The 22172-nt window shown below is 46.3% G+C and overlaps 1 protein-coding gene and 1 long non-coding RNA gene across 2 annotated transcripts in view; one reads left to right on the top strand and one right to left on the bottom strand.

Annotated features, from left to right (window-relative positions):
* Window positions 1–22153, bottom strand: part of GPR55 (G protein-coupled receptor 55) — a 69878-nt gene extending 47725 nt beyond the window's left edge. The window contains exon 1 of the transcript XR_003142623.3: window positions 19057–22153. The gene's annotated coding sequence lies outside the window, so the exon portion shown is untranslated. The remainder of the gene's footprint in view (window positions 1–19056) is intronic.
* LOC112670149 (uncharacterized) lies at window positions 3515–13729 on the top strand. The gene is made up of 4 exons (XR_003142799.3): window positions 3515–3725; window positions 6318–6393; window positions 12792–12892; window positions 13660–13729. It is a non-coding gene; the product is annotated as an uncharacterized LOC112670149 (long non-coding RNA).
* Window positions 22154–22172: the final 19 nt, after the last annotated feature.

Here is a 22172-nt window from a genome sequence, read left to right on the forward strand (position 1 = left end):
AGCAGAGTAATGTACAAATTTGTTGAATCACTATATTGTACACCTGAAACTAATATAACACTGCATGTTAACTATACTAGAATTAAAATTTTTAAACTTTTTTAAAAAGGATTTTATTTATTTATTCATGAGAGACACACAGAGAGAGGCAGAGACACAGGCAGAGGGAGAAGCAGGCTCCATGCAGGGAGCCTGACGTGGGACTCGATCCTGGGTCTCCAGGATCACGCCCTGAGTTGAAGGCGGTGCCAAACCGCTGAGCAACCCGGGCTGCCCAAAACTTTTTAAAAAGAGGGAAAAAATCACAGTGAGAAACCATTAGAATGGCTATTATAGATTGATTGATTAATTAATTAATTAATTAATGGGAAATAACAAGTGTTGGTGAGGATGCAGAGAAATTGGAACCCCTCGTGCACTACTGGTGGAATGTAACATGGTGCCACCACTATTGGAAACAGTATGGCAATTCCTCAAAGAGTTAAAAATAGAATTTCCAGGGACACCTGGGTGGCTTAGGCGGTTGAGCGTCTGCCTTTGGCTCAGGGAGTGATCCTGGGATCCTGGGATTGAGTCCTGCATTGGGCTCCCTGCGAGGAGCCCGCTTCTCTGCCTGCGTCTCTGCCTCTCTCTCTGTCTCTAATGAATAAATAAATAAAATCTTTAAAGAAAATAGAATTTCCTTGTGATCCAACAATTATATTTCTGGAATTGAAAAGAGCTGAAAGCAGAGACACAGTAGATATTTGTATACCCATGTTTATAGCAGCATTACTCATAATAGCCAAAGGGTAGAAGAAAGTTGACAAACATCTATAGAGGAGTGGAGAAACAAAGTGAGTGTATATATATATATACAGTGAAATATAATTCAGCTTTAAAAGAGGAAATTCTGACATACACTACAACAGAGATAAATCTTGAAAATATTATACTGAGTGAAATAAAGAAGTCACACAAAGACAAACACTGTATGATTACAGTTATATGAGGTACCTAGAGTGGTCAAATTCACAGACCCAGGATCGAAAATGATGGTTGCCAGGGTCTGGGCTGGAGGAAGGAATGGGCGTTCATGTTTCATGAGTATGGAGTTTCAGTTTTACAAGATAAAAAAAATTTTGGACGTGGATGGTAGTGACGGTTCACAACAATGAAAATGAATTTTTTTTTTTTTTTAGATTTTATTTATTCAGAGAGAGAGACACACACACAGGCAGAGGGAGAAGCAGGCTCCATGCAGGGAGCCCGATGTGGGACTCGATCCCGGGTCTCCAGGATCACACCCCAGGCCGCAGGCGGCACTAAACCGTTGCACCACCAGAGCTGCCCTGAAAATGAATTTAATGCCATAAAACTATCCTCTTAAAAATGGCTAAAGCGGTAAATGTTGTTATGTATATTCTATCACAATTTTAAAAATAAATAATAGTGATAATTCACGATAAAGAGAGTAACCAGGGCAGCCTGGTAAATTATTGTCCAAACTGGGACACTTGGATTGTGGTAGTAGATGCTTTTAACAACTAGATCTGGACCCGCAGGGGTAACCTGACCTGGGAAGCTCAGGTTCTCCCGACATATCCTGCTCCAACCTCAGTTGAAACATATCTACCCATCTCAGTTGAAAGAGAGTGTCTTTTGAGTCTGGCAAATGTTCTGTAGGGTAACTAGGGCTCTCACAATTAACAATGCCAAGAAATGATTATTCGTGTTTCATAACCTCAAACTTTTAAAATTTGGCCATGACACTTTTATTTTTAAAGATTTTTTTTTGAGAGAGAGAGAGAGTGTGTGTGTGTGCGTGTGTGCAAGCAGAGGGAGGGGAGAGGGAAGGGAGAGAAATCCTCAAGCAGACTCCCCACTGAGCACTAAGCATGGAGCCCCACTCATGCTCCACTGGATAATGACCTGACCTGAAAGCAAGAGGCAGATGCTTAACCAACTGAGCCACCCAGGCACCCGTGGCCATTAACCTTTTAAAACATACTTGCCACAGTAATTTTCAGATATATTTATGATTTGTGGTTCTAGCCTACAAGTCCCTTCTACTTTGGGACTCTCACCTTTGGTCAGTACACGTATGTGGGACACACCTTTCCTTCCTCCCCTCCATGCTATCTCAGTTGCATCCTTCCTTTAAAGCAGCTCCCCCACAAATGACCCCCTCATCTGTCCAGGCTTACCTGATCCATGAAATGGGATTCCCCCACTTTTCACACCTCGCTTTATTTGGCATAAGGATTACACGAGATAAGACCTCAATTATTGAATGAATGTAATTAACATCTGGCTTGGCTGCCAACCCCTGAAAACAGCCATGATTAAAATCATTAATAGCCATAAGGAAGACTAGCTGGGCCTCCCTTCTTTAAACTCCTTGGGTTTAGGGACGCCTGGGTGGCTCAGTGGTTGAGCATCTGCCTTTGGCTCAGGGTGTGATCCTGGAGTTCTGGGATCGAGTCCCACATCGGGCTGCCTGCAAGGAGCCTGCTTCTTCCTCTGCCTGTGTCTCTGCCTCTCTCTCTCTATGTCTTTCATGAATAAGTAAAAAATCTTAAAAAAAAAAAACAACTCCTTGGGTTTACAGGAGTTTGTGGGGGGCTTGGGGCTTAGGCTTGTAGAAAGAATCCAATTTGATTCTTGGGTACAGCGGGAACAGACATTCCTCTGACTGTTTTTTCATATGCAGGAAGTGGTAATTCTCACCCTCCCTGGTCTTGGCCTCTGACTCACTGGGTTCCCCAGTCCCCAGGGCCTGGTCTCCTTGCCGCTAAAGGCCCCAGGCGGGGCAGTAAGGTGTCTGGCTCCCCTGGTGGGGGAAAAAGCTCCCCTGGTGGGGGCCAACGCTGGTCCTGAGAAATGCTACTCTTCCTTTTCATGTGGTTTTGTCAGGATGCCTGGACCCCTCAGGCCTGGGCCAGGTTGTCTTAATCATACAGATGGTTGTAGATTGAAAACCGTCCTAAAGGTCACCTGTCTCATTAAGAATTTCACACCCTTCCCCCCAAGTTCATAATGTCACCTCTGTGTTTCTGTACTCCTGTGTGGGACTATATGCAGGAAAGTTTCCATTTGAGGTTTCCTGCAAACTCAGCCAACATCATGCTTCATAGACACCAGGATTCCTCTCCTAGAGCCATGAATCCCAGGGATCACCAACTTAAAAGACAACAAAGACAAATCTTCCAGGGAAACGGAAGCACTAGCTAGCCTCATGAAACCAAAGGGCGACACTAGAGCATACAAGGTCCATCGCAAGCTCGTGACCAAAGCATGGGCTTTGGCCACTTAACCACCAGGATGGCTAGGATCAAAGACACAGAAAATAAGTGTCGGCAAGGACGTGGAGGAATCGGAACCCTCACACATCACTGGTAAGAACCCTGGAAACAGTCTGGGGGCCCCTCAAAGGGTTAATCGTAGAGTCACCCTATGGCCCAGCCGGCCCACTCCTAGGTGCGCGCCCAAGAGAATAGAAAACAGGTGCTCGGATGGGTATAAGATTTCTGTAAGAAGGCTCATAGCAACACTGTCCGCGGCGGCCCGAAGTGGAAGCAGCCCAGCTGTGCAACCAGCCGAGAAATGGTTAAACGGGCTGCAGCGCAGCTGTGCCTGCCGTGAGCTATCTGGTCATGGGAAGGAATGAAGTCCCCAGGCATTTGCAACACAGGTGAACCTTGAAAACATTAAGGCAAGTGATGGAAGCCACGCATCAAGGGCACGTACGTATGATTCCATTTATATGAAACGTCTAGAAATCCATAAAGACATAAAGCAGCTTGGTGATGGCCAGGGACTGGGGGAAGGGGAAGTGGGGGTGGGTGACTGCTTAATGGGTATGAGGTTTCCTTCTAGGGTGGTGAAAATGTGGTTATACAGCATCGTGAATGTGTTGAAAGCCACTAAATATACACTTTAAAATGCTTAGTGTTGAGTTTTCTGTAATGTGAATTTTATCTCAATTTTTTTAAGTGTGTGTTTTGACTGAGGCAAGTGTTTGTCACAGAAACTGCTTCTCTCCTTGCAATATCTCTTTTTTAAAAAAGAAGATTTGCTTTATTTGACAGGGAGAGAGAGAGAGAGCACACAAATGGGCAGAGGGGCAGAGGGAGAGGGAGATAGTTTTAGCTGATGGTTAAAACTAACCGATGAGCAGGATATTCAGTTGATGCCAGGGCCATATGAGGATCCCACGAACTACTTCCTTTCTTTCTTAAAAAAAAAGGGGGGGGTTATTTATTCATTCACGAGAGACACACAGAGACACATCAGGCTCCCTGATGCCCCGCTGAGCAGAGAGCCCGATGCAGGGCTCGATTCCAGAACCCTGGGATCATGACCTGAGCCAAAGGCAGATGCTTAACAGATGGAGCCACCCAGGTGCCCCATCTCCTTGTGATATTTCTTAATCCTCCAGGATCAGCACCCCATCTCCAAAGCTACCCACATCCCAAGAGTTGCCCGAGGACTGGAGTCCAGGACCAGAGAACTCAGTCTGCTGCATGACCTTCACCCTACTTTGGGTTTTCATCCTACTGCTTTCTCATCACTCTCAGAGTCTGGGGGTCATGCAAGCCCCGGGAGGACCTGGGTATTCCCAATGCCCTGGCATCAAAGGTGTCACGGGGCTTCCCTAATACTCAGCACCATAGCTGGTGCCAACAAAAGCCAACACTGAATGGATTCCATGTGGTCAGAGCGTTCTCAAACAGGAGGAAATGAAAGTGAGAACTGGAGGTCTAAATTAAATGGGTAGCAAAGTTCAGGGTGATATGAAAAACTCTACTCTCATTGTATAAGCAAGAGGAGACAATGAGGGAAGCCTGGGTGCTCAGCAGTTGAGCATCTGCCTTCATCTCAGGGTGTGATCCTGGATCTGGGATCGAGTCCTGCATTGGGCTTCCTTCGAGGAGCCTGCCTCTCCATCTGCCTATATCTCTGCCTCTCTCTGTGTCTCTCATGAAGAAATAAAATCTTTTTTAAAAAAAGAAGAAGAGAAAGAGAGAGAAAATGAGAACGCATGCATTATTTTCATGAAAAGAAACACAAGAAGTTAAAACAGATACTAATGAAAAGGATATTTTTCTTAAGATTTTATTTATTTATTCATGAGAGACACAGAGAGAGAGGCAGAGACACAGGCAGAGGGAGAAGCAGGCTCCATGCAGGGAGCCCGTTGTGGGACTCAATCCGGGGACTCAAGGATCCACACCCTGGGCCAAAGGCAGGCACTCAACCGCTGGGCCACTCAGGCGTCCTATGAAAAGGATTAACCATGTTGGGGAGAGGAAACAACGTGGAGGGAATGGGAAGGTGGTGAGACTTCGCTTGTATACCTTTCTATATCATTTTAATTTTGAACCATATAAATGTTTCGTGTGTGCAAAAAACAAAATTTTGCAAGGATGGGATAAGGTAAATCCCACCACAGAGTGCAAACAGGAACAAAACAAATGGATTATATATCCGACTGATAACCACACAGAGCAGGGAATGAACTCGAGTACTCGGACTGTACATCCCTAATAGGATCTGTTCTAAGAACAAAATCAACTGAAAAAAAAAAAAACCAAAAAACTTATGTTTTACTTAGTAGATGTATTATTAGTAATACTATTGGTCTTGTAATTCTGAAACTCTTTTATGCATAATATAATATTAAGGAAATACATATTTTACTGTAAGAGAAAAAGAACACTAGTAATAAGTAAAAGCAGTTAAAGAAAAACCCTACGATGTTAAATTTGAGGTGGAAAGATCAGTTTGAACTCATGATTGTTTTAAAAATGAGTTTCCAGTTTCTGTTCGCTGACAGATCTAGAAGCAAAAACATTCCTGTAGCAGTGAACACACATCACACTGTGTGCTCTTCTTTTCTAGCCATCGTTCCCCACTAAGGGAGCCAGGACTCCTTGAAGACATGGTTATTTCTGGGTCTGGGGCTAAAAACATACAGCATGAGTCCTCTGCAGAGTATCCTGTGGTGCCAAGGGATGCGGGAGCTTACCTGAAAGACCTCCATGGCTCGCTGTGGGACCACATGAACACCAAAAGGGATAATGAGAGTGTCCACTTCGAACACATTTTTTTAAAGATTTTATTTATTTATTCATGAGAAACACAGAAAGAGAGAGAGGCAGAGACACAGGCAGAGGGAGAAGCAGGCTCCATGCAGGGAGCCCGATGTGGGACTCGATCCCCGGTCTCCAGGACCAGGCCCTGGGCTGAAGGTGGCGCTAAACCGCTGAGCCACCCAGGCTGCCCCACATTTTTTTTAAATCCATGAATCCACAGTGATTTTTTTTTTTTTTTAGGGGAAAAAGATGGGGTAAATTCCAGCTCGTAAATGTGGAAGGAATCAAAGAATGAACCACCACCGCTTGCAATCAGGTAAGCCTCGTCTCTGATGGCTAAAACTCTCAGGTGAGTGGGATATTCAGTTGACCCCAGGGCCATATGAGGATCCCACAAACTACTTCCTACTTTTCTTTAAAAAAAATATATTTTTTATTTATTTATTCATGAGAGACACACAGAGAAAGGCAGAGACATAGGCAGAGGGAGAAGCAGGCTCCCTGCGGGACTCGATCCCAAGCCTCCGGGATCATGATATGAGCCAAAGGCAGACACTCAGCCAACTGAGCCACTGCAGCATCCGCATGGGCTACTTCCTAATCACCAAGGAGGAAACAGAGAACATGGCTCAGCATCACCAAGAAGGCACAGCCTGATGTTATCTGCCCTCTGATGGGTTGGTTACCAGGGGCGTACACACCACACGTCCATAGTGCTCGTGCCCGACACACTAGGCCGGACAGTAGCCATGAGTCAATCAGCAGATTAATCCTGCCTGGGTGACAACCTCCGAGCCAAGTGGCAAAGACTCTTCAAAGGAGCCAGTGTCTGGAAAACAAACCAAGAGCAACAGCAACAATGGAAAGGTGGCCGACCGTTCTGGGTCCCAGGAGACAAAAGGGACATAACCAGATATCATACAGGAACCTCGGCCGGATTCCCAATAGCAGAGAAAAAATCCAGGTTTAAAAGACATTTGGGGGACACTTGTAGAGAATTGAATACAAATGGTGTAGGGGATGCTGGTACGGTTGTCAAAAATGGTATTGTGGTTTTGCCGCAGAACATCCTTATTCGGAGATGCTGAGATACTCAAAAGCGAAGCACCAAGATGTCAGCAAGTTGCTTGCAAATTGTTCAGCAAAATAAAATTATGTAAAATATACAGAGAAAGGGGAAGAGAAAGAGAAAGCAAATACGGAAAAATGTTAACAGTTGGAGAATCTAGGGAAAGGTGTGTGGGGGGGTGGTATTTAATATAGTCTTTTTTCAACTTACCTGCAGGTTTGATGATTTCAAAACAAAATGTCAGGGTGGGGGGGCGATGGGGGCCGGACGGAGCAGGGCAGTAGAGCTTGCTGCCAGACCCACGCAGGCTGCCACCCACACAGGAAGTGTCGAAGGGCTCCCTAAATTACACTGGACTAACCCTATCCTTTGAAGTCGGCCTGCAGGCAGCGGGAAGGGTGTGCATTTCACGTTCCGGGAACCCCTTGGCCCCATTCAGCACCCACCCGTTACAGACACTTTGAACCCAACATGCTTTGGAAAACTTGGGGTTTTTTAGAGATTTTATTTATTTGAGAGAGAGAGAGAACATGAGCAAAAAGAGAGGGAGAGGGAGAAGCAGGCTCTCAACCGAGCAGGGAGCCCTATGATGCAGGGCTCAATCCCAGCTCCCTGGGATCATGACCTGAGCCGAAGGCAGACACACCTATCCAGCTGAGCCACCCAGGGGCCCCTGGAAAAGTTTAATGAATGGAAAACACAGCTGGCAAACAGGTGCAGAAGAAGAGTTTCCCAACGCCCCAAGCATGATGGGGATTCCACGCCCGTGCCAGGCCCCAGGACCTGTGAGGCTTCTGGGGGGTTCCAGCCCTGTGCTCAGGTGGGGAGGGGGGTCTACCTACCATACCAGGGGCTCCCCTTTCTTATCATCTAGGTCACCTGGGGCTCTTCCTAAGTGGACCTCAGACTCTGTTGGGGAAGCCTTTCTCTTTAAAAAAAAAAAAAAAAAAAAGATTTTATTTACTTACTTGTGAGAGACAATGAGCATGAGCAAGGGGAGGGGCAGAGTGAGAAGGAAAAGCATCTCCCCGCTCAGCAGGGAACCCAAAATGGGACTGGATCCTAGGATCCTGGGATCATGTCCCCAGCCAAAGGCTTAACTGAGCCACCCAGGCACCCTGGAGAAGCCTTTCTATTTCTTTCCAGAACCACCCTGGCTCAAAACAGCATTTGCTTATGCAATCACTCATTTATTCTGATATTTGACAAGTATTTCTTGAGCACCCAGGCACTGTTTGGGGCACTAGGGACCCCCCCAGAAAAACAGCAGCCGTAGTTTCTCTTCTCGAGGCAAATTGCAACCACGACAAGGGCCACGGGAGGTGGGGGGTGGGGGAGGAACAACAAGGTGCCCACAGCCAGTGAGGGGCGAACTGCTGAGGTGGCATTTCAGTGACAAGCGGTTGTTTTTCCTGCTTGTCATGGTTGCAATTTGCCTTGAGAAGAGAAACCACGGCTGCTCCTCCACCCCTGCCAGGACACCCATGAAGGTCTTTGGTCCTGGGCAGTCCTCTTTCATTTCGCCCTTCTGTGGTCTCAGAAGGAGGCTCTGGGGAGCATCCTGTATCCCAATGGCAAGGCTTCTCTAGAAGCAGGGGTGGTGGAGGGGTGGAGGAGGGGAACAGCTTGGGGACACCCGCACTGACACTCTCTGTCTCTCTCACACACACACACACACACACACTCTTATGCACGATTCTGTTTCTCAGGATTTGCTCTCTCACAGGTGTTTGATTAACTATGTAAAGGTTGGGGACCATTTTATTTACTCACATTTGGATGAGGGAAAACTTAGTATTTGTGCCGGAGAACAGAACCCTTCTCTGCTACTCTCCTGCCCCACGGTTCTCCTAAGAACAGGAAATTCTTAGTGCAAATACTTTTCACGTGGAACAAAATGAGAGAACCGTCTCACTTCCAGGTGGACATGGAGCACAATGGGGCAAAATCGGGCAAGTGTAGAAGAAGAGTAAACCCCCAGGAATTGGTAGAGAATGTGGTTTGGGGGACGCCTGGGTGGCTTAGTGGTTGAGCGTCTGCTTTTGCCTCAGGGTCCTGGGATCCAGTCCTCCATCGGGCGCCCAGCAGGGAGCCTGCTTCTCCCTCTGCCTGTGTCTCTGCCTCTCTCTGTGTGTCTCTCATGAGTAAATAATCTTGAAGAAGAAGAAGAAGAAGAAGAAGAAGAAGAAGAAGAAGAAGAAGAGGAAGAGGAAGAGGAAGAGGAAGAAGAAGAAGAAGAAGAAGAAGAAGAAGAAGAAGAAGAAGAAGAAGAAGAAGAAGAAGAAAAAAAAAAAAAAAAGAAAAGAAAGAAAGAAAATGTGGGTTGGGATGTGTATTCATCTCCTAGGGCTCCTGCAACAAATTACCATAAACCGGGTGCCTCACACAACAGCAACTGATTGTCTTGCTTCTCTCAAGGCTACAAGTCCAGAGTCAAGGTGTCAGCAGGGCCACACTCCCTCCGGAAGCTCTGGGGGAGATTCTGTTCCTGTCTTCCAGCTTCGGGCGGCTCCAGGAGTTTCCTGGCTTGTGGCTCCATTACTCAGCTCTTTGCTTCCATAGTCAAACAGTCTTCTCCTCTTCTGTCTGGGTGTCTCTCCTCTGTGTGTCTCTTGTAAGGACACTTGTCATTGGATTTAGGTCCCATCTGGATAATGATCCCCCAGACAGATCTCATCTCAAGATCTTCAACTATGTCTGCAAAGAGCCTTTTCTTTTTCCTTTTTCATTTTTTTTTTTTTTTTTTTAGATTTTGTTTATTTATTCATGAGAGACCAGAAAGAGAGAGGCAGAGACACAGGGACACAGGCAGAGGGAGAAGCAGGCTCCCTGCAGGAAGCCCGATGTGGGACTCGATCCCAAGACTGCAGGATCACGACCTGAGCCAAGGTAGATACTCAACTGCTAAGCCACCCAGGCATCCCATGCAAAGAGCCTTGTCTCAAATTAGGTCACATTTGCAAGTCCCATGAACTATAATGTGGACATATTGTTTGGAGCCACCATTCAACCCATTACAGGATGAGACTCTCACAGGACACGGGGTGGGGTGGGAGGCAGCAGTTACACTTGCTTTCTTTCTGTCGTGGTGCTGGTAGATTGTGGTCAAGTCCACTCATAATAGAACTGCGCTAAGAAACCCATCACTCCCTCGGCTCTCGCCACTTCTCAAGAAGAAAATAGAAGGCATTCTGGGAAATGCTGCTAGGCCCCAAACCCCTTCCCAGCTATGAAAATGATATCCCCTAGTCAGGGCCCATTTCCAAGTATCTCCCTTTTGCTGGCCACTGCAGACCCTGACTAGCACATCCTTCAGTGGACTCCGTGACCTTGGACCTTGACCTTGTTTGACCCCCTGGACAAGGATTTGCTACCTGCCCACTTTATGCTGGACCCAGGCTTCTGAGAAAATCCATTTGGCAATTAACCCTGATCATGGCTTTGGCTTACTAGCCTTGGACTCTGCTCTGTGAAGTCCCAGATTTCCTGGGGGTGAACAGGAAATTCAAAGGTCACTACAAGAAGCTAAAATCCCTGTAGCCAAAATCACTCTCAGAGATCACCTTTAAATCACTGAGAGTCAGATCTTGAGGCTCTAAAGCAAAAATCAGTTTGTTCACTTGCACTGTTAGGTAGGACATTCCTTGCCCTGGAGCAGATCTAGTTTGAAAATGGAGGTGAGGGGGAGGGAAGGGGGATTTTTTTTCTCTTTTATTTTTTCATTTCCAGATTTCATAGTTGCCTTTCCTACATTATGGGCATGTGCATGGCAACTCACTGTGTATTTTTCTTCCCGATGAGCTACTCTCTCTCGGGGGAGGTCAGTCTTAAGGCCTTCAACTGATTGGATGAGGCCATCCAAAGTCTGCTTTATCCAAGCCTACTGATTTAAATGTTAAACCTATCAAAAAATACATTTATAGAAACATCTAGAATTTTTTCTAAAGATTTTTATTTACTTGCTCATGACAGACACACAGAGAGAGGCAGAGACACAGGCAGAGGGAGAAACAGGCTTCCTGAGGGGAGCCTGATGTGCGACTCAATCCCAGGACCCCGGGATCACGACCTGAGCCAAAGGCAGACACTCAACCATTGAGCCACCCAAGTATCCTAAAACATCTAGAATTTTTGACCAAATATATGGGTGCCACGGCCCAGCCAAGTTGACACTTAAAATAAACCATCACACTCCCCAACACCTGCTTAACACCATGTGAAATTATAGTATTATAATTAATTATAGTATTGTTCAACCTGTTTGTCGTTTGTCTCTCTTTCTCTTTTTTTTTTTTTTCTCTCTTCTTCCAGAATATAAGCTGGAGGGCAGGGATCTTATCCCCAGAGTCCAACCCAGCACCTGGCACAGAGAGGGTCTTAGAGTATTTGTTGATTGAATGAAAAATATTTACTAAACCTTTTTGTTTAACACATGCTATGCCAAGGTGTGGACTAAGCTCAACTGGCCAGCAGTTTAAATCTCCGAGCATCACACACAGGTTGAATGTATTCATTTCTCCCTCGTTGGGAATTAGACCCTTCCATCCCGGAGCCAAGGAGTGGGCCTCCCCTCCTCTCTCTCTTGAGTCTGCCCACAGTTGAGTGTCCCGGGGCAAGGACTGAGTCCCCGGAGGCATCTGAGCTGAGTCAATGAGGAGATGCCTGGGGTGAAGTCGGAGGAAAGGGAGCAGGACCCTCAGGACGCAGCAGGTGGCTGCATCTCCCTTCAGCCACGGACGCACCCAGTCACCAGCAGTCAATAGAAAGGGGCGACAGGTGCGCTTTGGAGATGGAGCTCTTACTTTGCACCCAGCTCTTCCTGAACCCCTAGCTCTGCCCCTGGGGAATCCTCAGTGCCACTTGGATCCAAAAGGCACCTGGATTCCGAGAGGAGGCACCGTATGTAGTAGGTCTTTCCCTCTCCCCCGACGCTCGGATCCCGGGCCTCCCGGATCGCAGCCCGGCAGCGCCACCTGGTGGTCGGCGTCCTCACCGCGCGGGAGGGCAGAGTTTATGGGGCGGGTGACCTGGCCCCGGGGAATCCAGACTACCTGGGGGCACACCTCTATAACTCATCCTTCTTTCCAAGGCAGAACTCCCGTTGATTTCCCTTTTTATTTCAAGAGTAGTGTATATTCATTATAAAAAAAACACTGGTAAACAAACAAAATCCCACATAGACGGTTGCTGGATAAAAAGACAAAAAAAAAAAAAAAAAACAACCCACAAACAGGGCCTCCTGTTAAATTTGGATTTTGGATAAACAATGAATGATTGCGTGGGACTTGCTTGTTCTAAAAAATTATTTGCAGCTTATCTGAAATTCAAATTTAACTGGGTGTCCTATATTTTTATTTGCTAAACCTGGCACCTCTATATCCATAACCTAATTACACTCAGTTAACACATTGAAGTGTATTTACACAAAATTTTTAAAATCCCTATATGTACAGTATTTTTACCCCAAAAGCAGAAAGAGACTCATAAGGTAGGCTGGTTTGCAACCTAATTTTTCCATATAACTACATCCCATGAACATCTTTTAATAGCAGCAAATGTTTTCTTATAGCCTCGTTTTTTATGGCGGCATAAAATAAGACATCTGGATATAATTATAGTTTCCTGATTTCCTTCTTTTTTTCAAGGGCCCAACTGCTCTGGTCCTCCCTTGGGTCCCAGGACTGCACCACTGGGCTTGCTCTCCTCTGCCCTTGCTGTGGGAACCAGTCTGAATTCTGCAACACAGGTAAGCAACAAACAAGTGCACCTTTCCTCAGGAATTAGACTCTGGAGTCAGAGCCTCCCTGCTACTCTGCACTCGACAGCACGGGAGGCCGGGAGGCCATGGACATGGCCTGGAGCTGCTCAGTGTAGCCTCCTTGATTGCAGAGTGGGGCTGGTGATCATGGTAGGGTTATTGGGAGGATTAGTCTTTCTCTTCCTCAAGAGATGGCAACCTCCAGGTGGGCAAGAAACTTCCATGTCTGTCACGGTCACCGTCCTATCCTTATAGGATACACTTAATGCTTGCACATCCTCAGGCACTCCAAAAAATATATTGACCCAAATGAGCAATATTCAGATGCTCTCCCACAAGAGGAAAAGGTGTGACCGTCCACTTTGGGTTGGAGGGATCATGCAGGGCTGTCAGGATCTGTTAGAAGATAAACTGAGGCATATTAAAAATTGTAAGCATGTATGTGAGCAAAACTCAACTCAAATCCAGCAGCACCAAACCAAAAGTGATTAGGGGCCCTTAACTGGTCAGGGCCATGGGAAAGGCAGAGAAAGTGCAGAAGCAAAGATAGGAAATTATTTGATTGAGTGTAGTTGAAAGCTTCGTTGGCTGTTCGTGATTGGTGGGCCTTAGCATTTTAATTTCTTAACCCTGAGGCATTTACGGGCTTAGATTTTGGTTTGCTGACACAGGCCACCGCATCACCAGACACACATCAGTCTAATGGCTTCCTTGTTGAATTCATGCAACAGCTCTGACCTGCGTTCTAACCACAGGGTCCTGAGCAGCGAGCTTCACCTACCTGGCCTCTCCCCAAACGACACAGCTCCCACACTTCTGGCTCAGGTAATCCAACCAGTAGCTTGGTGAGCTCCTTCTGCAGCAGAAAAGGTTAAGTCTGTCCAGTCTCCGGGTGGGCTTCAGGTTAGACAGACCAGACTGGAATCCTTGCTCTGTCCCTTTCTGGCTACGTGACCTCGTAGTAGTTTCTTATTGCTGCAAATGACCACACTCTTAGCATCTTAACACAGCGCAAACTGGCTAACCTACAGTTCTACAGGTTGGAAGTCCAACACAGCTCTCACTGGATGAAAACCCAGGTGTTGGCTGCGTTGAACTATGTTCCTTTCTGAAATCTCTGAAAATCCATTTCTGCTCTAGACCGAATGCTTGTCTCAAAAATTCACATGTTGAAATCCCAAACCCTAACGTGATGGTATTTAGAACTGGGGCCTTTGGAGGTGATTAGGTCTTGAGGGTGGATGGGATTAGTGCCCTTCCAAAAGAGATCCCAGGGAGCTTCCCGACCCTTTCTACCATGCAAGGACACAGCAAGAAGAGGACTATCTATGAACCAGGAAATGGGTTCTTGCCAGACACTAAATCTGCTGGCACCTTAATCTTAGACTTCCCAGCCTCCAGAACTATGAGAATTACATTTCCGTTGCTTATAAGCACCCTGGTGTGTGATATTTTGTCATAGCAGCCCAAGACGACTAAGACAGTTCTCTCGCCTTTTCCAGCCTCCGCATTCCTTGGCACCTGGCCTCTCTCCTCCATCCTTAAAGCCAACACTCTTGGTGTTCCTCTATAGCCACATCTCCCTCTGACTCATCCTTTCCGCCTCCCTTTTAGAACCATTGGGCCTACCTAGATAATCCAAAATAATCTCCCTATTTTAAAGTGAGGGACTAGCAACCACAATTCCATCTGGAACTTTAATTCACCTTTGTCAGGTAACCTAACAAAATCACAGGTTATAGGATTAGGACATGGGACGCACCTTTGAGGGACATTCTGCTGCCTACCATGACCTATAGTAATTATATAACCTCCAAGACTCTGTTTCTTTTCCTTTTTTAAAACTTAAATTCAGCTAATTCACATATAGTATATTATGAGTTTCAAGTTTCAGAGGTGGAGTACCTGGTGCTCATTAAATCTCGTGCCCTCCTTCATGCCCATCACCCAGTTACCCCATCCTTGCATCTCCCTCCCCTGCGACCTTCAGTTCATTTCCTATGGTTAAGAATCTCTTATGGTTTGTCTCCCCCTCTGATTTCATCTTGTTTTTTCTTTTCTTCTCTTCTCCTGTGCTCCTCGGTTTTGTTTCTTAAATTCTGCCTATGAGATCATATGACAGTTGTCTTTCTCTGAGTGACTTATTTCGCTTAGCATAATATCCTCTAGTTCCACCCACATCATTACAAATGGCAAGATTTCTTTTTTGATGGCTGAGTAATATTCCATTGTATATATATCCCACATTTTCTTTATCCATTCATCTGTCAACAGACATCTGGGCTCTTTCCATAGTTTGGCTATTGTAGACATTGCTGCTATAAACACTGGGGTGCAGGTGCCCCTTCAGATCACTACAGATGTATCTTTGGGGTTAAATACCCAGTAGCGCAATTGCTGGGTCATAGGGTAGCTCTATTTTTACTTCTTGAAGAACTCTCATACTATTTTCCAGAGTGGTTGCACCAGCTTGCATTCCCACCAACAGTGTAAGAGGGTTCCCCTTTCTCCACATCTTCCCCAACATTTGTTGCTTCCTGTCTTGTTGATTTTAGCCATTCTCACTGGTATAAAGTGGTATCTCATTGTGGGTTTGATTTGTATTTCCCTGATGCTGAGTGATGTTGAGCATTTTTTCATGTGTTGGTAGCAACTCCATTTCTTCATAAAATGGAGTTCCTATGATGATTGGAGCGGAGCTTAGGGATAGTGATTATATGACTCATCTATTTTTTTTTTAATTTTTATTTATTTATGATAGTCACAGAGAGAGAGAGAGGCAGAGACACAGGCAGAGGGAGAAGCAGGCTCCATGCACCGGGAGCCCGATGTGGGATTCGATCCCGGGTCTCCAGGATCGCGCCCTGGGCCAAAGGCAGGTGCTAAACCGCTGCGCCACCCAGGGATCCCATATGACTCATCTATTACTGCATAACAAATTACCCCAAAATTTAGTGGCATAAGACAATATTATTATCTCACACCCTTCTGAGGGTCAGGAATAAGCAGTTTAGCTGAACAGTCTAGGATGGGTCTTTCACAAGGTTGCAGTCAAAGTATCAACCAAGGGTCCAGTCATTTGAAAGGTTGCCAAGGACTGGAAGCTTCCAAGATGGCTCCTTCTGTGGCTGTTGCCAAGAGGCCTCTCGTTTCCTCTCATATGGACCCCTCCATAGGGCTTCTTGAGTGTCTTCACAATGCAGCAGCAGCTCCCCAGAGAGAACAATCCAAGAGAGCCAAACAGAAGCTACAATGTGGGTTTTTTTTTAACCTAGCCATATACATGTATTATCTATTTAAAACAATTAAATGATCTTTCAAAATAAATAAGAATCATGTATAAGATTATTCTATTTGGCCTAGTTCAGAAGTTTCCAAGTATTATTCAGAGACTCCTTTCCTCAAATGAAATTTTACAGGGAAATCCCAAGACGGAACCAGACACGAGGGCAAATGACCCAAACAGGTGCAAGGCCTGACACCCACCTCTCACATCTCAGTTTACAAATCTCTGGATTCAGCGTTCTATCTGAGCAGGACCTTCCTGACTTTTCAAAGTTGGAAATAAGAGCTTTTATGACATTTGAAATAGTAAATCCTCTTTTCTCAATATCCCTCATTATGAAAACATTTTATTTTATAAATATTTTAGTCAGAAAGTTACCCATCTTCAAAGGAAGGAAGGAAGAATTAGTCATTTGGTTGGAACAGAAATTCCTAACCTTTCCTCACTGTGCCCTTAAAACTGTGTGCCCAGGAGGCTTTACCACATGAGAGCATAAAACAATTGGAGAGGGTTTGCTTGTTCCAAGTGATCCCCTTTACCTCCTTCCTCACCCAGCCTTCCATTTCCCTTCCAATCCCCCCACACCATATCAATCAGGATTAGTCTCCAGAAGCCACTATGACAGAGGGTAGCCCCACCTCGGCCTTAGAATGCTGTGGTACTTACGGTATCCCAGCAATTTGCAGCCAGTCAGGCCTGGGTTTAGATCCCAGACCTGCCACTCACTAGCTGATTGAATTTGGCCAAGCTACTTAATCCCTCTGGCCTTGGTTTCTGCATCTAGAGTTTGGTACCCTATCCATTGCTGGGTTGCAGTAAAGATGATGTATGTGTATACCCAGCACACAGAAGGACCTCAATTAATCGGGGCAATTATTATTACTAAACACAAAGGAGAGTCTGTTAAATATCCCTCAACATCTTCCCTTCTTCCTTCTTCCTTTTTGTAATAGAAGGATTAACTGGGTACCTGGCCACCCAAGCAGAGGCCATATCTCCTGGCCTCTCCTGAAGCCAAGTTGATCACATGGCTAGTTCTGGCCAATGGAATATGAGTGGAAACACACTCAACTTCTGAATCATGCCCTAGAAAGGATACTACCTCTCCCTCCTTCCTGTCTTTGTATCCTCTGTCTGGGAGATAAAGAGTCCTGGGCCAGCTGCCTGGAGGCAGGAAAGGCAGCCACCTGTTGAGGGAGCAGAGCCTCTCCACCACCCCTGGATCATTGACCTTAGAAGTAATGTCGTTTCTAAGCCAATATATCCTTGGATCTGTTACATCAACTTAGATGAATCACGAAGGAGTACAAAGTTGTTGAGAAGGAAAAATTTTCCCTCCTTCCCTTCTGGGTTCTTTAGTTGGTCTAACGATTAAATTGACATAAAACAGATTAACAGGAGAAAAACAAATTTAATTTTGTACATATGGGAGCCCCATAAAAATAGGAGACTCAAAGGCAATGGGGCAATTAAGGCTCACATGCCATCCTGTGCTAAGGAATGGGACAAGGGGCCTGGGGCTCCAAAGAGAAGGAGGACAATTTATAAGATGATGAGAATAGGTTCAGTAATCAGACGTTGGCCTTGCCATGCAGGTAAGTCTCTTAGATTTAAAAAAAAAAAAAAAAAAAACTTGCTTTCTGGGCCAGACCCCTTTATAGATGCTTTTAGGCAGTTAAGAGAGAGGTAAAAAGCTTTTCCTGAGTCTTTTAGGTCTTGATTGCCTTCAGCTCAAAATAATCCACACACCAAAGTAACACATTTCGGGGTGGTATATTCTGTTCCCCTTCAGAGTGTATGCTCTGGAGTCTTAGAATTCACTTTTTAACACCAGCACATACAGTACCCGACTTTAGTGCCACCCCTGCCATATGTCTCTCTCCCTCCAGAAAAAAAAAAAAAAACAGAAGGGCTGCCAGGAATGCCAGGCCATCAGCCCCATCCTCCTACTCTGTAAGGTCACACTAAAGCTGGTGGCCCTGCCACATCCCCGCTACATTTCCTACATAGTGTCTTCACTGTCCCCAAGGGCATGGCCTAGGTGGGACCCTTTGTCAGTGGCACTCAAGGTTTAACCTTCCAATGAAGGGCAGTCCACCCTGGCGGACGGTCTGATCACTGTCTGACTCACTGAGGGTGAGGAGCACGGTATCACCCCTCCCAGCAGCCTTGCCTGCCTTTGCCCTCAGTCGAGGGGGAAGAGCAAGGGGAGGAGAGCGCTCTTCCCTCCTTACAGCTCAGTTCAAATCTATGTTTTGGGAGCCTGGGACCTCTAGTCCTTTGTGACTGGTCCTCCCCAGTTGTTGAGAACAGCTGGTTTAGAAAGTGCAGGTCAAGGGACTCCTAGGTGGCTTAGCGGTTGAGCATCTGCCTTTGGCTCAGGGTGAGATCCCAGAGTCCTGGGATCAAGTCCCATACTGGGTTCCCTGCAGGGAGCCTGCTTCTCCCTCTGCCTGTGTCTCTGCCTCTGTGTGTTTCTCATGAATGAATAAATAAAATCTTTAAAAAAGAAAGAAAAGAAAAGAAAAAAAAGAAAAAGAAAGAAAAGAAAGAAAAGAAAAGAAAAGAAAAGAAAAGAAAAGAAAAGAAAAGAAAAGAAAAGAAAAGAAAAGAGAAGAGTGCAGGTCAAGTGCAGGCAGGGCCTCCTTCCTCCCACGGTAATCAAATCTTAAAGACTCCCACACCCAGGTCTGCCTGTGGAAAGGCAGACGGGCCCAAGTGGCCAGGTGGGCAGGTCTGATTTATCCCAGATGAAACTAGCATCACTTTATAACACAGTAACCTGGCATCTGGCCCCCTAAGGAAGGGCACCCATGACCTTTTGGGTTTGCTGAGGAAAGGGGGAGGGGGCGGGAGGTGTTCTTACCAACACAAGGCAGATGGAAGGTGAACGGAGTCTCTGGTCCAAGGCGGAAAAACCAGGACAGGGAAAGGGTCCCCCACCACTGTCCATCCTGCTTCTGCAGAGCTGCGGGCAAGTCTTCTGCTTTTACTTGGTCTTCTCAAATTCCCTGGCCTGAGGGGGACCTGCAGCTTTCAGCAGGATCCCAGCTCTGGCTTTTCTGGTTGACACCTTGCTTTTCAGATTTTTTAATTTTTATATACTTTTTTTTAAATATTTTATTTATTCATGAGAGAGCGAGAGGGGCAGAGACACAGACAGAGGGAGAAGCAGACCCCATGCAGGGAGCCTGACATGGGACACGATCCCAGGTCTCCAGGATCAGGCCCTGGACTGAAGGCGGCCCTAAACCGCTGAGCCACCGGGACTGCCCGATTTTTATATATTTTTTAAAAGATTAGTCTGACAGAGAGAGCATGAGCACAAGCAGGAGGAGCAGCAGAGGGAGAGGGAGAAGCAGGCTCCCCACTGAGCAGGGTGTCCGATGTGGAGCTCGATCCCAGGACCCTGGGATCATAACCTGAGCTGAAGGCAGACAGTTAACCAACTGAGCCACCCAAGTGCCGCTCATTTTTATATTTTTAAAAATTGTAAACAATCTAATAAAGCTTATTAAAAAAAATTAACTGGGGAAAAATTTTCCCCACCATTGAATTCCAGTCATTGTGGCAGCCTTGAATACCTCTGTCCCATTTCCCCAGGGCAGATAAGGAGTTTTTATGCTTTTTTAATTTGGTTTTGCTAAAGATCTTTCTGGTATGTTTACAAGCCTCTGGTGACTTCTGAGGTACTGATTGGTCTCTGCCTCCAGTTTGTAAGACTCTTGTAATTTCTTAAGTGATCCGAGCACTAGGAGCATTTTTTGTACTACTAGTTGGTCATTGACCCTGTCCCTGCACAGAGCTCCTAAATCCTGTGGAATTTCCTGGATGATGAGGTGGCTTTTGTTCTAATGAGGTGACTCTGAATGGGCTCCTGGGTGGGGGCTGATCACCAGAAAGACCAAGCCATGATTAAGTTTGGGATTTGGGGGAGTGCTTGGGTGGCTCATTCAGTTAACCGTCTGCCTTTGGTTCAGGTCATGATCGCAGAGCCCTAAGATCGAGTCCCGCATCAGGCTCCCTGCTCCACAAAGAGCCTGTTTCTCCTGCTTTCTCTGTCTCTCCTGAATAAATAAAATCTTTTAAAAAATAAATAAAAGTTTGCAGGCACCTGGTTGGCTCAGTGGTTGAACGTCTGCCTTTGGCGCAGGTCATGATTCTGGGATCCTGGGATGAGTCCCACTTTGGGCTCCCTAAAGGGAACCTGTTTCTCCCTTGGCCTATGTCTCTGCCTCTCTCTGTGTGTCTCATGAATAACTAAATAAAATCTTAAAAAAAAAAAAAAAAAGTTTGGGATTTTCAGCCCCATCCTCTAGAGAGAAGAGAGGTGCTGGAGATGCAGTTAATAAATGATCATGCCTACATGAGGAAGGCTCCATAAAATCCCAATAGTGCTGGGGTTCAGAGAGCTTCCAGGTGGACAAACATGTGGAAGTTCAGGGAGAGTAGTTGTGCCCTGCCCAGAAGTGGGATGAAAGCTCCATGCCCCTTCCCACACACCTTGCTCTTCTATCTGAATGCTCATCTGTGTCTTCTATATCCTTTTTTTTTTTTCAAATATTTTGAGAGAGGGAGCCTCTCCTTTCCTGGGATCCCTGGGTAGAGCAGCGGTTTGGCGCTTGCCTTTGGCCCAGGGCGCGATCCTGGAGACCCGGGATCGAATCCCACGTCGGGCTCCCGGTGCAGGGAGCCTGCTTCTCCCTCTGCCTGTGTCTCAGCCTCTCTCTCTCTGTGTGTGTGTGTGTGTGTGACTATCATAAATAAATTTAAAATTAAAAAAAATATATTTTGAGAGAGAGAGAACACGTGCACAACCAGGTAGGGAGGGACAGGGAGCAGCAGACTCCCCACTGAGCAGAGAGCCCAATGTGGGCCTCAATCCCAGGACCCCGGGATCATGATCTGAACCAAAGTCAGATGCTTAACTGACTGAGCCACCCAAGTGCCCTTGCTATATCCTTTTATGATAAACTAGTAACAGTAAGTAACTGTTTTCCTGAGTTCTGTGAGCCATTCTAGCAAATCAGTTGCACTAGTGGAGGGCACTGTGGAAACCTCAGATTTACAGCCAATTGGTCAGAAGCACAAGTACCAACCTGGACTTAGAACTGGCATGTGAAGGTGGAGGGGCAGTCTTGAGGGACACCACCCTTGATCTGTAGGATCTAAAGCTATGTCTAGAGAGATTGTGTCAGAATTGAATTAAATTGTAGGACTCCCAGCTGGTGTCCCCGAATTGCTCCGTGTGAGGAAAAAACATATATTTGGTGACCAGAAGTGTCAGAGTGCAGTTCTGTGTGAGTAGCAAAGGAAAATTACAGAAGGGAAAGACTGGATTTTTCAAATACATACCCACAGAAGACCGGAGGGGACCCTGAGCCATCTCCTGCAGCTCCAGCAGTTCAGACTGGAACCAGGACCCTGGCTCCCAGATCACCCAGAGAACAGCAGCTAAGCCGACCCCGGGTAGGGCCTGCCTCCCAGGCTCAGCCATTCAGAACCCCTCTCGTTGTTCCTCTCTGCTTTTCAAACGTCCCAGGTGCAGTGAACATCTGGATCCACTGCTTTGCTTTGCTTTTTTCTCCCCTCACTGTGTTTTAAATACCCGCGAGGTGCAGGAAGAGCTGTTTTTACTTGGAGGCTTGGGCACAAGGGTCCATCCCTGAGATAGACGGATTTGCCCTTGAGGTGCCTGGGTCGCTCAGGGGGCGCAGTGGTTGAGCATCTACCTTTGGCTCCGATGGTGATCCCAGATCCTGGAATCGAGTCCCGCAGCGGGCTCCCGCTTCTCCCTCTGCCTGCGTCTCTGCCTCTCTCTGTGTGTCTCTCATGAATGAATAAATAAAGTCTTTAGGGGGGAAAAAAGGATTTGCCCTTTTGACACCAAAGACATACGAAATGACAGAGAACCTAAACACAGGGGGGCGTTACAGCGACGCGCAGCAGCGACTTCCCTAAATTGGAAGATTTCCAAAAAAT

Source organism: Canis lupus, chromosome 25 (assembly GCF_003254725.2).
Source record: "Canis lupus dingo isolate Sandy chromosome 25, ASM325472v2, whole genome shotgun sequence".
NCBI classification, from domain to species: domain Eukaryota; kingdom Metazoa; phylum Chordata; class Mammalia; order Carnivora; family Canidae; genus Canis; species Canis lupus.